The sequence below is a fragment of the Nicotiana tabacum genome, chromosome 20 (genome assembly GCF_000715075.1).
Source record: "Nicotiana tabacum cultivar K326 chromosome 20, ASM71507v2, whole genome shotgun sequence".
NCBI lineage: Eukaryota > Viridiplantae > Streptophyta > Magnoliopsida > Solanales > Solanaceae > Nicotiana > Nicotiana tabacum.
Window position 1 is genome coordinate 99,219,446 of NC_134099.1, and position 5,780 is coordinate 99,225,225.

Genomic DNA, 5,780 nt, shown 5'->3' on the forward strand with positions numbered 1-5,780 from the left:
TTTTATAGAATTTCCTTAATTATTTGCATTTCTGTGCATGTTTAATTTTTTTTAAATCATAAAAAATATCAAAATATCATGCATTGCATTTAGGATTTGTTTTTACATTTTTAGAATTAATCAGTAATTATTTGTTTTATAGAAATTCGAAAATTACAAAAAAAAAATAGCTCATTTTTACATTTTTTGTCCTTTAATTTTTACCTTATTGATTTTTCTCTTTTAATTTAGAATTAAGTATTGTTTATAATTTTTTTATAATTAGCTAATTAGTTTAATTTCTCATTTTTAGATAATTTAGGATTTTTAATTAAAAGAAAAAAGAAAAAGAAAAAGAAAAAGAAAAAGAAAAGGAAATTAGAAATAAAAGAAAAATTGAAGAAGGGGTTTCATTTTCGGAGTTGGGCCATCTTTAATTCAGCCCAAAGATTTTCTCCCCCCAAAATTAATTCCCCAGCGCAAACAGTCACCGCCCCAGTCCAAACAAACCGGACCAAACCCGCCGGTTCGACCCGCCCATTTCCCCTCCATATAAAACCTCTCTTATAATATTTCTCTAATCAAACATGTACCTAGGAAAATCAGAAAATGACGCCCTTGTCTACTGTTCACCTTCTTTCTCCTCGACTCAGCCCTCAACTCGCCTGGAACTCAGGCGAGTTCACTCAAATGGGACCCTTCCCCTCCACGTCATTTGATTCCCAACGGTTTTTGTCAGAAAGAATACAAATATTCTCTCAAAATCGCACGATTTTTGGTACGAAAGGACGATTTGCTTGATGAATGGGAGCCGTGGATAGATGTAAATTGATCCACGCCTTCCATTTGTCCCAAAAATTGTCCAGAAAACCTGAAGATTTTCGGATTTTTGGCAAAAACTTGATGATTTTTTGAAGGCTATATATAAGAGGTAAGTTCTGTTTGCTAGGTGAGGAAAAAGATCAGAGAAAAAATCGAAGAAAAAATCAGAGATAAAATCTAGGAAAAATTCTAGGGTTCTAAGAGTTGTCACCTTCTTCAAGCCATTTCTTTTAGTCTGCTTATTTTTTTTTCTTTCCAGAAAAACATATGAAAAGAGAAAAATGGTTTGAGTTCATCTTTTATTCGAGTTTATTTCATGTTTAAGATAAAAATTAAAAAAGAGGTCACTAAAACAGAGGTTCTTTTAGCCTTGGTTCTTTCTCTTGATTTCTGGTTCTCAAAATTGTTGGAATTGCTGTTCGTTAGTCCGCTGATTTTTTTGGTGTTTGTGCTGTCAAATTATACCTGTGCTCCTTCATTTCCAGCTCTAGACTTTATTGGGGTAATTTTTCTGCTACTAGGTATGTCGAATTCCCTTTGTACTCTTTTGAGCGTATAAGTGAAGATTTGGAACTGTTAATTCTATAATCATGCTTAGCTTTGTATGTTTCTAGTGTTCGGATTCTTATGTGCTCATCTTGGTGTTTGTTTGTGATATGGGTTAACAAAAAAAAAAAATGGGGTTTTAGTTCGACCATGTTGTTGTCTAAGTCGTTTGCTGGTTTTGTTTGCCTAAAGATTCTTGTGATTTTTGTTTGTCTCATGGAGATTTAGCATCTTTCCCTTTCAGGTTGTGATCTTACTTTAGTACTTATTTGATTTACTATTGTGTTTCTTTCTTATGCAGAAAAATCATGTTTTGATTTAAAGGCTAGTTGGTCAGAAAATAATCTAAATTTCACTAGAGTTATGTTTGCTAGATCTGTTTATCTTGGAGCCATGTTAACGTCTGAATTGTAGACTGTAGAGAAGAAGTTTTGAGATTGGATTGAAATTTTTGTTTTCATGTTAAAAGAGGTAAAATGAGGTTCACAACTAAGGTGTACACAAAGTTATCTTTTCTGTAATAAGGAGGAACATGCTCATGCATTTTGATATGGAGGTTGCAACTCTTTCGCTTAATGAGGAACACCGTAGTTTGCTTCTAGGCACGCAATTAAATTATTACAACTACGGGTACGACTCCCATGACGTGGTTGTGATAATCAATTTTAATTAGTTTAAAATAGGAATACCTTTAGTTTGCCCTTTTAAAATTTATATAACCCTCTTTCTTAAAATAACTTGAGGTGTGTCATGCTTTAAATTTATTATACATGGCCCTCACAAATTTAGATCAAGAACTATTACTTCTTAAAATAACTCGAGGTGTGCCATACACAAATAAAATCCATGACCTATGGCCCTCACATAAATAAAATATTAGTAAAGAAATTGCATTGAATTTTCGTAGTTTGCTTTAGGCGTGTTAATTAAATAATTGTCGTTGCTACAGGTACGGCTCCCGTGATGTAGTCGTGACACTTAATTACTAAAATCCGGGGGTACATTTATGTGACCCGACCACAATTTAATCTTTAAAAATTAAACATGTTGTGGATCGTAGGTACGGTTTCCGTGACATGATTCGCAATATGTAGCAATAATTAATTAAAAGCGGTTTAAAAAAGCTAAAAATGCAATAGGTTTAAAACATGTAGTAAATCAGATAATAGGCCAATTAATAATAGTTGAACGACCATGCTAAAACCACGGAATCCGGGAATGCCTAACACCTTCTTCCGGGTTAACAGAATTCCTTACCCGGATTTCTGTGTTCGCGGACTGTAAAACAGAGTCAATCTTTCCTCAATTCGGGATTTAAACCAGTAACTTGGGACACAATAAATTATCCCAATTGGCGACTCTGAATTTTAATATAAATAATCCCGTTTTGATTGTCACTTGAATTGGAAAAAATTCCCTTATACCCTTCCGGGGGTAGAAAAAGGTTGTGTGATAACTATGGCGACTCTGCTGGGGATTAGAACCCAGAATATCTGGTTCAGGATTCAAGAATTCGAGCTTAGAATAATTGTTATATTTGAATTTTATTTATTATCTATTTTTATTACATGTTTGGGCCTAATGTGCTAAGTGATGTTTTTTACCGCTTTGATATTATCTGAACTGTATATAAACTGCTACGAAACCCTTCTCTTCTCATCTTTGGGGATGTGCACACTGGCGTGACTCCTCTTTTGTTAGTGTCATACCTTAAATTAAGAAGAGGCTCGGACAAGTTACAAAGCCGGATGGCCTTTTGGTACCCGGTACGTAGCCCCCCTTGCCTCGAGTTGTCCGCTCGGGTACACAAGTCTAGAACAACATACCCAGGTTTTGAACTTAGAATAACTCAGCCTCATGTCGGATCTCTAGTAGGAATGCTTGTTTGCATCATATGCATTTGACTTTGGGGACTCAACACAGGGGTTGGGTCCGTCTAGGACAGACGTACCCGAAAATAAAAGACCAACCTGACGCATTCTTATGTGCTACCTGTGCATTTAATTTGTTTCGGACTACATGTTGACCGACTTCTAGATTAAGTGAGAAAAACTAAAACTTGTTAGAGAAAAGAAAGAAAAAAAGAGACCACATGCGGAGAATGGGAGAAAATTTTATCCGTTGCCCAAAATCCGGTATCCAAAACATCCCGAAATTCTGTCAAATTTTTTCGAAAAAAGACAAAGAAAAAGAGTAGAAAAATCATTTCAAAGTGTTTTATTTTCAGTTGTGTCAAAATTGGCCGAACTACGCAGGTTTGATTCTCACCGGATGTAGGATACGTAGGCAACCCTCATCGGGTCCAACCCCGCTTTTTGAAAATTTTGGAAAAAATATATGAAGCATCGTCATTCTGTCGTAAATAAAATGGGTCATGCCGTTCTTGTCTAAATGGCCAAATGTCCCGACGGGACGCCGGAAGGCTGTTTTTGCAAGAATAGCCGCTGACTGTGTTTTGTCAGATTTTGGCCACTTAGCGAGCACAACCCTAAAAACTTCCATTTCAAAGTGTTGAAGGGCCGTATTCGCAAAGGTAGCCTTGTTTTCTTAGATTTTTGCAAAATAACCCCTTTTGTCAGTTTTTCAAATGAGATTCACTTTGTGTGTAAACCAATCACCCTAACCTAAATGTGCAGAATGAGCACGAGTCAAAATTTACCAATGAAGGTCATGTCCAAGATTCCTTTGGAACTGTACATGTTGTAGGAAGATCTGGGAAAATCAGGACGAGATGTGGTCAACCAGTACTTGGGGTGTCTTACCGGGTTATTAAAGATCAGGGCTAGAGGAAACATAATAAAAGCATTGGTTACATTTTGGGATCCAGCACACAATGTGTCTTATTTCTCGGACTTTGAACTCACACCCACTTTAGAAGAGATAGTCGGTTATGTTGGGAGTACCGAAGCTTTGAGACATAAATATCTGGTTGCCCCGAGAGCCGTCACCTCTCACAAGTTTCTTGATTTGCTAAAAATAAGCAGGGGAGTCGAATATGTAGATTTGGCGGTTGGGTTTTCTACTCCACAGTTCATATATCAGCGGTACGGACACATAAGGGGATTCGAAAACCCGGAGAGCAAAATTTGCAGCAAAGGGAATCGACTAAAATGGGAAGAGCATAGATGATTCGCCTTCATGGTAGTATTTTTGGGTCTTTCAGTGTTTCCCAGGAAGGACGAAAATATTGATGTACGTGTAGCTGGGGTCGTCAACACGTTGCTTACCCAGGCCAAAAGCACCCTCGCACCCATGATAGTGTCTGAAATATTCTGAGCTCTCACAGCCTGCAAAGCCGGGGTAGACTTTTTCGAAGGGTGTAACTTGTTGCTACAAATGTGGATGATCGAGCATCTATGTCATTGTCCCCAGTACATGAACCATGGGTCAACGGGAGAAAGCTACATAGAGAAGTTTTATACAAGGGTTGATGGCTTCAACATGCCATAAGGGGTCCCAGAATGGATATCTTGCCTCCATTCCGTCACTGCCAATCAAATAGAAGGGAAGTTGGATTAGCTTCCTACTGATGAAATCATATATATACCTGCTACCGGTCCTCACTTCTTCCTGATGGGTCTCAGAAGTATACAGCCTTATGCTCCGTACCGGGTTTTGAGACAGCTGGGGAGATGTCAAATAGTTCCAAAGGACGAAGACCTTAGTACTCAGGTAGTCGACATCAGTTCTAATGGTCAGTTTCATGAAGCGACAGTTCGTCAGATCTGGAGTGAGTGTCAGTACTTGACAGTAAGCACCCAAGTGTGTGATCTATCCAAGGGTGAAGTCTCGCCCGATTACTTCGCATGGTACAAAAGAAGTGTTGAGTTTGGAAGACCAACCAAAAGATCCCATCTTCAAGAATTTGTCGAGGCGTCACAGGAATAATGGGATTGGTTGACCAAAGAAAATGAGTATAGGGACACCATAAGCAAGCTGGAAAAGTAAGTTAGAGATCTTCAATTTGAGAATGGTTTGCAAGCCGCTGCGGATGAGGGTAAAAAGAAAAAGCTAGCCAAAGAAAATGACACCCTACGAGCCCAAATTCAGGAAATTAAGATAGCAGCGGAAAACCCCGCTAGGAGTGCAAAAGATGAAAAGTTTATAAGTAACCTTAGGCAGAAGGTGGGTAAATATGGCTTTGATCTGAACAAGGCCGAAGGCGAACTGGCAAGAGCTCAAAGAAAATTGGCTAAAACTGCGGAGGAACAAGCACGCTTGGTCAAACAGTTAAAAGAGAAATATGACAATGGAATCGTGGGGTTGAAGAAAAAAATCACCGTCCTTGAGAACGAAATGGCTAAGTAGGCAAGGGATTTCAAAGCAGAAAGAGAACACTATTATGCACTGATGTCACAGTTAGAAAATGACCTGTAGCAGCTTCAAGAACAAAACCATACAGTTGAACAAGTTTTAGGGGCCATGTCTCAGCA

General features: G+C 38.1%; 1 long non-coding RNA gene across 1 annotated transcript; it reads left to right on the plus strand.

The window, feature by feature from the left end:
* The first annotated feature begins 578 nt into the window (after positions 1 to 578).
* Positions 579 to 5,372, plus strand: LOC142174891 (uncharacterized). The gene is made up of 2 exons (XR_012703971.1): positions 579 to 3,880; positions 3,984 to 5,372. It is a non-coding gene; the product is annotated as an uncharacterized LOC142174891 (long non-coding RNA).
* Positions 5,373 to 5,780: the final 408 nt, after the last annotated feature.